Below are 12,181 nucleotides of genomic sequence, written 5' to 3'. Positions count from 1 at the left end.
CTACTCTCTTATTGTAGCAGAATGGAAGAACTTGAGGAAGTGTGCTTGCTGGCTTGTGTCCTCATAATCCAGATTGTTATCTTAAAGGCAGCAGAAATAAGTTGTTACATTCCAGGACACGAAACCAGACTACGATCATGGACGGTGGTGGACGTAGCTGTCCAGACCTGGAAGCTCGCCCAAAGTCACAGGATACTTACACTCTGATCTCGTCATCAAATAACTTGCTGTGTCTCTGATGTCACATCAGGTTTGAATGGTGGGGCGAGCTGACGCAGGAAGGGAAAAAGATTAGAAACATTACAAAACGATTAGATCTAGTCGAGGATTTGTGACATGAGTGTCATTGTTCACATACCCCATGTGCACTTTGTGTATACTTTATCAACAATATATCCACTAGGGGACAGATTGGGGTTGTATCATTACTTACCGACGCTGATGTATTCTTTGAGAAACATTAATTTTTCACAATATTAACATTAACTCTATTAGTTTCTCCCAAACAATTTTCCACCATTGTTGTTTGTTCAGAGTCTGCTGGCTCCAGCCAAACTTTGGATTGACTCCTGGTTTTAAAATTAAATGGAAAATGTGGGCTCTTTGTCTTTGTATGTTGTCTGGTTCAGAAGTGATGAAATTGTTGGGTTCAAATGCATTCTTAGCTGCAGTTAGAAATTAAGAGATCTGTTATTTAAATTTTTTGGTTCAGGCTTGAAAGGCATCCGTTGACACAAAGGAGCAAACCATTCAGTCATTGTCATGATCCTTGGTTTTTTTTATGGTTTTTATCCTGTTTTTATTCTCGTGTATCATGTCTTATGCTGTGTTGATGTGATGTTGGAATGATCAGAATGGCAACGGCCTCTTATGTTGAAAAAACATCACAACTCAGAGATAGTTTTATCACGAGTTGCCAACTTGACCTCATAAATCTCTCTCAGTTTCTCCTAAAAGCTTTTCACCATTGTGATTTGTTAGTCTGCTGGCTCCAACCATACTTTGGATTTGTGCCATGTCATCGACCTTTCCATTTGATTCCTGGTGTCGAAATTAGAGCATTATTCAATCCTAAATATGACAAAGGAAAAAAATTGGACATGAGATTTATTAAATCCTAATAACAGCATCTGAAATCACAGATATGCAAGCTAGCTAAGCAGTCAGCCAAGACATCCTGTGTTTCTGTCACCCCTTTGCGCTGCCTGTTAAAGTATTTTCAGTATAAAGGGTACAAACACAGCAAGGGAAGAATTGTTGTTCCATCTTTGAGTTGAGCATTTGGTAAAATGTGAATGTGTGGTTGTGACATTTTGATGGCATGCTTTGTATGCGACCAACACGTTCCCATCCCAAGTCGTCACATGTTGCCGATTTGCAGTAGACTTCCATGTCTACATGTTACGTCCTAGGTATTCTCTCATCTGCTGTTCACATTCCGAGATGCCATAATCATGATGTCAACAAATGTACATGGTGGGATTATTCTGCTCGTTGTTAGGTTTAGGCAACACAGGCACGTGGCAACCAATGCTGGGATGTCAACAAATGCACATGCTGGCACAGATAGTCAGGTTTAGGCAAAAGAGACACATGGTAAGGTGTAGAAAAAACCCATCACATTTAGATGGGAAGCATGAAAGTCTGGTGTGTGTTGGACTCATTCACCACCCCTCCTGGCGGTCATATAGTGACCTCCAAACGTCTCATATTAACGGCATATCGGGCAGACATGACAGGTTCAATGTAGTGTGTCAAAACATGCGCCATCTGACGGCATATAAAGACACTGCTAATGGTTCTGTCCAGCCACATTCTCCCCTGACACCATCCAGCAGTGTATCATGCTGAAGGAAAAGGTCGCTTTTGGGTTTTATGCTGAAAGTGCTGCAAAAGAGGCAATATTTGACAACTTCAGAATAAAAACGGGTTGGTGCAACACATGGGCAAAGCAGTCAGCAGCTAACTCAACAAAGAAGAACAACTGCTGAAAACTGTAAAGACAATGAGGTCTGGGAACTTCTCACCCTCCAAGCAGAGGATTACACGAGCTGCCATATGGCAGGGACAGTAAATGATTGTTATATTGCAATGTTATATGTCATGCCAGACACAGACACGGCTTTATTGCGGGATCCTGCATAAAAAAGGCTTGTGACTGAAAAGCAAAGTTTCACATCCTCAGAATGTCTTACCTTCTTCTGTACTACATCCTGCCAGTTGATGGTGCTGAAAAATTCATGACTCATTACTTCTTTGGCATCATTGGGACCTCCACCCAACCTGTTAGTCCAAAAAAGATTCTGTAAGAATTAAGTATTTCTAAAATTAATCCACACAGGATCAGTCTGGTCACATACCTCTTTTCAGGGTTCTTCTCAAGCAGGGCATTAAGCAAGTCCTTGGCCTGTTGTGACAGCCTGCTGGGAAAGCGGACCGGCTCACTAAGGATAAGTTCAAACAAAACCTCATGGTCCCGGTTGTAGAAAGGCAGACGGCCACACATCATCTCATACATGACTACACCCAGACCCCACCAGTCGACCGCCCTGCCGTAGTCATTATCTTCCAGCACCTGTGAACCAGACATTTGCTTCATTCTCAGCAATAGCACTACAAAATGACTTTGAATTTGTAGACTTGAAAATGTATATTTGGTACAGATCAGTTTACTGTAGACCTCTCAGACCTACATCTATGTTTCTCCTCTCAGTTTTGACTGGTCACTGCTGTTCCTAACAGTGAAGTAGATTTACAAACAGTCATCATGTCCAACACCAGAATCCAAATGTTCAAAAGTAATCTGACTTGACTTCAGCTACTTTCAGTATTGCTCAAAACATTTTAGCAGGGTTGGGATACCTTTGATTTAAGCAGAAGGATGGATTCAGATTGGAATTCAGGGAACTTCTAAATTGGCCAAACCCTCCAAATAATTGTCAGTGTCAAACAGACAATATTTAATTTTAACTGTCATTTTTCACATTATACTTTTTACAATAGGACAGTTAAAAGTTTTTCAAAAGTACTTTTAGGATTGGATCACTTATTAAATGTCCAGAATGAGAGACTGACTGTAGGTTAGAATTAAGTCAAGCATGCTTAGCTTGCTTTGTTTGGGGGGCATTTTTCAAAATGACAGGAGGCCAAGTGCCAGTCACAGCAGCCCCATACATGTTTCTAGGAATTCTATGATTATTGTAGGATTTGAGGGCATTCCTAGAATTTTAAGACATATTTAGGATTTTAGGAAATTTCTAGGACTTCATGACATTTGTAGGACGTTTTAGCATTTTTGCTCGTGCAGAGGTAAAAAAAAAAAAAAAAAAACTGTGTATAACATGTGCCACCCAGTCAGTTTCAGTATCTTACCTCAGGTGCCAGATATTCGGGAGTACCGCAGAAAGTTTTCGTGGTATCATCATAGGAAATTTCCTGCTTACAAAGGCCAAAATCAGTGATTTTGATGTGCCCCTCTTCATCCAGCAGCAGATTCTCCAGCTGAGAAAATAAAATTACATATACATTAGATCTTGATCACAAATATGACATATTATTTGGTTATTATCAAACATAATAAATCTTTTGACTGGGTCACTGATGGAACTGTAATTTTCTGTCTTTCTATTATATAGTTAAAGTACCTAGTTTATGTTTTAACAGATTTTAAGGTAAACATTAGATGTAATATTACTTTTACATGTCAAAAAAAAAAGATATACAGCTTTTTCTCAGGATTATTTAAAAAATATCTGCCCATCGGGATGGTAGATCTCTCAGTGGAAAATGAATAGAGGAAATACAGTGTAAAAAGGGAAATATTGTTGTGACTTGATTTTCTAATGATACAACAAGCTCTTGGTGTATCTTAGAGATTATTGTCACACAATATTAATCTCTTCATGTTTTTCACATACTATTTTAAAGCAATACTCCGAAATTCAGGATATTTTGATTCACAATGATAAAATCGATAAAATAAATCAATGTAACTTGTTTTAAAGCATCACTGTATTCATTAATTAGAGTTAATTATTCATGAAAAAATAAATCATGTCACTTTTTTGTTGAAAAAAGGTCTTTTAGGACTATTTATTGTCATTTTTACTATCAGTTGATTTCTGCATTACAATTCTCTGTCAGTTGGAATAGACTTGGGGAAAAAACACTTTAAGCATCCCAGTTTTTTTTGCTAATGATTTATGAGTGCATTTAAATTAGAAATCCTTTATAATAGTTTGTGTGTGTGTGTGTGTGTGTGTAACATAAGACACTACTGGGTCATTGATTCAGATTGTCAGTCATTGCAGATCATAAGATTATTTTTTAGCCATGTTTAACTTCATACTGTTAATATTTCAGAAACAAGAGGAGTGACAATGCCATTTCCAAATCATCTCTATGAGAAACTAACCTTGGACTGATGAATTGATAAAAACAATAAACACTGCAACTGCTATTGAATGCTGAATGCTCAAATTCAATTCTTATTATTGAGCTTATTAAATCTTAAATGAGAATCCATCACATCATCTTCTCTGAAGTCATGATATAAACCCTAACGGAAATTATACATGTCAGAACTGATGGGAGTATTCACCTTCAGATCACGGTAAACAATGCCATTGGAATGGAGGTAATCGAGTCCTAACACAATCTCGGCACCATAGAAGCGTGCCCGGCCTTCTGTGAACACCTTATCCCGTGACAGGTGGAAGAAGAGCTAAAAGAGACAAAAGCACATGGAAGATCTTTTTGGGTGTGCACAGCAAGCTGTTAGCATCTAGTGACATTAGTGCAAAGCCATGTGACTGTGTGTGTACGAGAGATCTTACCTCACCTCCATTGACATATTCCATTACAAAGCAGAGTCGATCTGGGGTTTGGAAGGAATGTATCAGTTTCTGCAGGAAAAAAAAGACTAATTACTAATAATTACAACTATTGAATTTCTGCACGCTTTCACTACCCCAACACTCACTTGCAAACAGACCAGAAAATTCCAGCTATAAAAACTACTTTCTCTTACTATGTGGAATTGAAAATATCACTACTATTTGCTGCTTACATCCAAGAATACAAAAATATAAAAAGTAAAAAGATCGGCCTCTGAATGTTAATGATTCACATTGCAAGCCGAGGAGCTCCTGACTTTAACACCATGCTGTCAGTCGAATCAGAGGCTTTTTTTTCAATGTTTGTTTTTTATCAAAAAGCAAATATGTAACCAGAATAAGGTTATATTCAAACTGATGTTGGATGCATATCTATTTTTTTTTGTGCCTGTTTTCATTTTTGATAAAAAGAACAATAACAACACTTCACATGCAGCATGCTATCATGTGGAAGTAAACATGGTGGCAAATGTAACAAAGTAATAATACTTGGTTGAAGTATTTTTTTGGGTGTATCTATACCTTACATGCGTTTTTAAGAATGAAAATCTCAAGAGAGTGCTGGCTGCTCTCAGACAGCACTGCAATCACCACCACAGCTCCTGCAGAGCTCATCAAGTGAGTCATTTACCCAAGTGCTCTTACCGTGATGAAGGGGCTTTCCGAGCTTTGTAGCACTGTCTTCTCTGTGAGTGTTTGTTCTACCGCATCCTGCCAACAAACACAGTATTGTCAGTCACACTGAAAACACACAATAAAAAAAGGCAAAGTTTTACTTAAAGGTGCAAGAGGCGTCAGATGGTAATGGGCATTTGACATTTTTTTTATTTTAATTTGAGGGTAACAAAGTCATCATCTGATACATCTGTACATGTTGCATGTGGATGGGGAATACTTCAGAATAAGAACAGATTGTGTGCTCCAGTGTTCCCTGTTAGGAGCCATGTGGGACTTTATTCAGAATGATCTCTCACATTCACACATGAAACCAATCTCATTCACATACAGCGTTTCAATAGTGTGTGTGAGAGCATTTCAATAGTGTGTGCAAATGGTCTCCAGTTTTGCATGTGAGCATAATAACTTAAATTGTTTACGCATACACAGAGGAGCCCCTCTTACTTACCCTTGCAAAGATGGCTTCTTTGCACAGTATTTTCATGGAATAAATGTTTCCTGTGGCCTTCTCTTTGACCAAAGTCACCTTTCCAAACGTCCCCGTCCCTAGCACCTTCAGAATCTCAAAGTCATCCATTGTCTGTAATGAACAAAAGACTGAGGTGTGAGACTTCATCAGATTTTAGACTTAAGACTTCAGGATTTTAACACATTTTTGAATAGGGTCCACTGGGGGTCAGGGTCTTAGCCAAAGATAATTTCAAATGTGGTCTTCTCTTGTTTAACCCATTCAGATCCCCTGTCTGTTCCAATGGACATAACTTTTCTTGGAAGTCTAACTCTGTGATAACTGTCAATCAACCAGTCATGCACAGACTTATTTGTCTGGATGTCTGTGAGCCAGTCACAGTGTTCCACATCATCTGAAACAGACTGCAGTGGAGTCACGCCCCTTTTTAACAAGCAGTGCCAAATGCGAGGAAAGGAGGAAGTACAAGGTACATTTCAGTCAATCATTCATATAGTAAAAATACATAATTTGTGTTTGGACAGATTTTAAAATATTACTTATGCATGCCAAAAAGTTATATATTACAGCTTCTCTTCATGATTTTTTCAAAATATCCATAGGAGTGGTGTAATAATTTTAAATTGGCAATAAGTAAGGTTTTCTTTAGCTTTTTGGCTGGACCTTAGTGCTAAGGTCACAGAGCTACACATGGGGTTTGAGTGGGTTGAGTGAGTGAGTGAGTGAGTGACCAGCTAAAGCCAGTACCAGCATAAGCTTGTTTTGGCTGGTCTTTGATGTTCTTTGATGGTCTTAGACGGCCGTGACCCAGTTCTTGCTGGTCTTAGATGGTTTGACATACTGGTGTGACCAGCTTGTATAGCTGGTCATCCTGGTGTAACCAGCCTGTCAAGCTGTGCACATTTATCTTGATGCATAACACATGACAAGAGACTTAAGAGATTTATCTCCTTTGCTTTTCATATTTTCTCATTATGACACTGTTATTTCTGCACACTTAAGGTAATTGATTTGGTTTCAATTTTACAGGAAGTTCAATGGATAAACCAGCTAGAGTGATCATCACAAACCTGTAGGACCAGCTAAACCATAAAAAATGATGCAAAAACATACCTTAAGCTGGTCCAAAAAAGCTGGTCAACCAGTTTAACCATCTTAAGCTATTTTATTTCAGCAGGGCATGGGCAGATGTAGTGATTTAGGGGCCCTTGAACCACATTTGGATCTAAGCATCAAAAATCCTGTGAGTGGTGTTCATCTGTGAAGGTTATCTTGCTGAACCAAACTTGTAAGTATCATAAACCTTTGTTTACCACAGAGCTTATTTTGTGCAATAATCCAAAATCCAATGGAAAAATCTCATGGGCTTTTTGATGAGGGAACCCGGGCAAAGTTAGTTTCTAGGTTGGCCAACAGAAAAACATCACTCCTGGGGTACTCTATTGTCTTTTTTTTCTCATGTTTTGTAAGAAATTGCACAAATTTGCTTACGGTTCAAAAGTTTAAAAACTTATGAGAGTCAAAGGCTTTTGAACGATATCCATCCCTAGTTACTCTGTTTAGCCAATGCTGGATAAAAACTCTGATAGTCTTTTTATGATGCATAGAACCCAACATAATGAGAGACTATGCTGCTTAGCTTGTTATAAAGCACTGATTAAAACTGAAAAAAGAAATCATGTTAGGATAATCGTTACTATGGATCTGGGAGTAGACTGCTAATTGAATTTCTTTGAAAGAAATCAGTGTACAAAAAAATCAGTGTATATCAAGTGGCAAAAATATCCCTTTGCCCTCTATAGGACCCCTAAAAGTACAACCTGTCTGTGTTTTCAAATGTGCAAGGAAGAAAAGTAAACATTGCCAAAATCTTGTCATATTCATACAGTCTTACACATCAGCTCAACCTTGATCTCACTATCCTCAATATTTCCAACAACTGATCCTCTCACCAATGTGGAGTTGCTGCTGTCATTTTGTGACTCGTTCGTTCCCTCCATCTCCTGCCTACCCAGTGTCTCCATCACTGACTGGATTGCTTGCACCCAGTCCTCTCTGTGAGGAAAAAAAAAAAATCCAGCAATAATTCAAACAAATGTAGCACGTTTTGAGAGAGAAAGTCTGCACACACAGAAGCCAGTGAATGTCATTTGGGGAATCAGTTCAAAGGAGTTTAGCTTGCTTGATACAATATTTTACCCTGACTTTACCTCTCCTCACTGCTGTCCAGGGCAAAAGTGCGTTCAACGAAAGTGGTCAGCTGAAAGCAACGGATGATAAGTGTGTTGGCCCTGGGGTTTTCAGTCTTCATTATTTGGCTTCCTGCAAACACACAAGTAAATAAGTAATTGAATTGTGGAAAGATGGTCTTTTTTATCAAATTGGGCTGTCAGAGAAGCAGAAAGATGCAAATGCTTTTAAAATCACTGCTACGTGACCAGAGAAAACAGAGAGAAAGGACTGTGGCATTCACGTTTGCTCAAGAGGTAGAAAACCTACAATTACCAAAATGCATTGTGCCACACTGGACCAACAGACTGTATCACTGAGATGTAGCGGCTAACAAAAACAGTCACTTCCTGGTAGAAAAGTGGCTACTGTTTTGAATTGCAGAAAAATGTAAATTCAGCAAACTTGCGCTTATTTCATAAACTGTGTTGCTTTGTTAACATATTTGATCTATCAAATCTACAGGTATTGTCTCAAAGTGTGTTCTTCCATTGAATGGTGTTTCCCACCTGTAAATGCAATCCTTGGTGGTTCGGGTTAGGGACTGGTTGTTATTTATGAGGGGGAAGGGGCTGGTGCAAAATGGGTAAGGCTTTATTTTTCTTTTTTTTTAAAGCACTGGGGAGGGACTTAATATTGGCTGATTTTTTATTGGCTTAGGTGAAGCACTACAACTTTAAATGGTAGTATTTTGTGTTTATTTTAAATAACCTCTAAACCTGGCACACGTGAGCCATTTTGAAAGGCATGTTTTCTTTAAAAACGTGTAAAAGGTTCCTGACATTTCTTTAACACATAACTTTTAAGTTAAGTTAACTTAGAGTTTTGCATTTTGCTTAAAACAATGGCTTTGTTTTGGTGATAATTAGGCTAATGTCCCCACTGTTTGCTAGTTTCATTGCCTCCAATACATTTGGTGTGAATACAAAAAATAGGCTATTTATGGTGGAGGGAGGGTGATTGATTAGGAAAAACATTTATAGCTTTAGGAAGCGTTAAAGATGGAAAAAAAAGTCACACACCAATGGCTTTGTTATTACACACCAGTGGATGGCTGGCGTATAATAACAAAGCCAACTAGCATTAGCTGGCTAAATGGTGGTCGTCTTGTTTCTCATTTTGAATGACGAATACAGACGACTGCCGTCTGCTTGTATGGAGGGGTATCTCCTCTTATGCAGGCGCAGAACATAATATGTGCTGGTTTGATGTTGTTTTGGTGTGTGTATGTGCAACTATTTGGCCGTCACATGGCAAAGTAAGGCGGCGCTAGCTCTCAGATGTCAGCTCAGTGTGTCACAGGCCTTTAAGTTATCAAGATAAGACCATAGTTCAGAGTTGTGTTTTGCCTGCTGGAGCACTGACTTGCCACTGAGAAGTTGTTGAGTGGTTCGGAACTCTGATTTTTATCCTTGTAGCCGAATAAGGAACCGTCACTCTTCAGGATGAAATACCTGGGCCTCCAATTTTTGATATATTCACCTGGGTCAGAAAAAGAGATGCAACTTTAAACCCTTAAGGTCAATCTAATTAGCATGTGGAGTTAGATGCTCAAATTGACAACTCTGGTAGTTCCAAACCTTTCTTTCACTGTGAATTATCAGCATGATTATTAATACCTTACTGATCCTCGTGCTCCTTACCTCTTTTTAGAAGCCAGCCCTCTTTGACTACATTAACTTCGTTCATGGTGAGAGAGGTGTTTCAGAGAGGATCAGGAACAGGATGATGTTGCAGAGGGGAACTTTGGATTTCTCTCTAGCCCAATTCAAGTCTCAGTTACAATTACTGAATCTTAACAGAACCTGCTGAATGAAACAAGCAGGACAAAGACAACAGGATCATGTTCAAATGCTTTGAAAAAAGAAAGAAATTACAAAATAATAAAGTCGTTCTGAGGATCAACAAAAGTTACAGAGAGTAAATTCAACTAACTTTTTTTCCATACCCTACGTTTTCTAAAGTTAAATCTTAAGAACACTGAAGAATCATTTACAATAAACACACAATTAAAAACTGATGCAAAAACACATCAGGATATACTGTAATAGCTGGTCAACAAGGGGCCTGCAAATTTATAAGACCTTTTTAAACTCAAAACACAAGCTCTGCTCTGCGTCTGCACCATCCAGTGTTAATTTCCCAGCTATTCTGGATTTAGTCTTTACACAAAAATGCATATTAGTTTTGGTCATTTTTTTTTTCACTTTTATAATTTATTTTTTTATTCTAATTTTAGTTGATGAATACTCAATTGTGAAACTTCTTTCCACTTCAACAGACTACTTTGTCTTAGTTTCAGTTTTAGGTAGACTTTGGATGAAATTTTTTATGAAATTAGTACCTGGGGCCCCCCGTTTTATATGTTGACAACTATTGAAATGAAACTTACGCCCCTGGTGGGTGGTGCAACAGAGAAGCAAGTTTGTAGTTTTTGTGTAACAGACAAGTCTGTAAAATTTTCATAAACATTTTAAGGCATCTAGATGCCGCTTTCACGATCACTTTATTGGTTGTTTGCACTGTAACACACTACTACCTGGTTTTTCACTCCATACAGTACAAAAACCACACCCAAAAGTTCACTTCTGTATCTCATGCTACTAATTGCTACATATCCACTATTTAGATAAATTACGGTTAATGTTGCATTTAAAAAAAGATTTGATGTTATAGCAGTTGCAGGGGGAATTTTACTGCAAAACAAGTTCATTTACTTTGGATACTTTAACTACAATGTACTTTCAAATGCCTTTCACAAGTATTTAAAACTATGACTCCTGAACAAATGGGTGTGATTGCTTTCAAAAACATGGGGAAAAGGCAAAAAGCAACATAGTAAGAAAAGTTCCGTAAATTATTCTGTGGGTAAATTAAATTAAAGTCTGTGGGTAGTTGGACCCGTCCACTACCTCTCCTGCTGCCCCACAGGGACTTTCAGCCTTCTTCAATTATGTCATTAATAGCAACATTTTAACCTAGTGCAGTCAAGCAGCTTATCATATGGTGGTGACAGGTTCCATCCGCTTGCTTTATCAACTGACACCACCTGTCCACATATCATACTGCTGCATCATGTGCTGTCCAGCCACCTGGCAGTATATTGTAACAGCACAAGGTTCCATCTGTCTGCATTGCAAACTAATGCTGCTTGGCAGTCTATCATACCTCCGCAAAAGGTGGCTTTTGGCATCGGTAATTTACACCGAAATCACTGTCAAAGCAGCGGTATTTGATGCCTTCAGAGTGAGAACAGGCTGCGTATCCAGATACCCTAAATACATCCATGGGCTGTTGTAGATGTCTCAGTAAAGATCATTTTGAATTGCTTAAATATGTTAAAGTTTAATCAGCATTGGATTGAAAAGACAGCCTCCTCTCAATAAATACATCACTTCTCTTTTGGGCATCTATTCAAATTTGATAGTTCACTGTTGCAAGTGGTAAAACTTAAATCAGCTGACAAAAGAGCTTGAAATTGTGTCATTTGAAGGGCCATTTTTTTGTCTAGCATAGTACCTTTTTACCATTTCATTTCCATGCTGCTGCACGCAGGCTGGTGCTTTGCATACAGTTAGAGCGCAGCTCCATATAGGGCAACAGCACACAGTACAGTCAACAGTCTCAGCAGGCATTTTAGGAAATGCTAATACTACATACCATCACAGATTATAAAGAGATTTATTATCAACAGGCACATTTATTTACTGTCTGAAGACATTTACACTTAGCACCCAAACAAATGAATATTATAAATCATATCTTCTGATTATGTGTGAAAACCCAAATGCAGTAAAGAGCAGAGAAAACTTCAAAACCCAGTGAGCCTAGAGTATCATTTCAAAAGAGTTACAGTGTTTAGTTTCTCTGTGATACTACAAGTTTGAATATTGTAGCACAAATACATTCA

At 38.3% G+C, this 12,181-nt stretch overlaps 1 pseudogene; it reads right to left on the bottom strand.

The window, feature by feature from the left end:
• On the bottom strand, positions 1-9,960 carry LOC121952309 (annotated as a pseudogene).
• Between the last annotated feature and the right edge of the window lie 2,221 nt (positions 9,961-12,181).

Source organism: Plectropomus leopardus, chromosome 13, assembly GCF_008729295.1.
Source record: "Plectropomus leopardus isolate mb chromosome 13, YSFRI_Pleo_2.0, whole genome shotgun sequence".
Taxonomy (NCBI): Eukaryota; Metazoa; Chordata; class Actinopteri; order Perciformes; family Serranidae; genus Plectropomus; species Plectropomus leopardus.
Note: the sequence above shows the minus strand (reverse complement) of the source record. Positions and strands in the feature narration are given on the sequence as shown.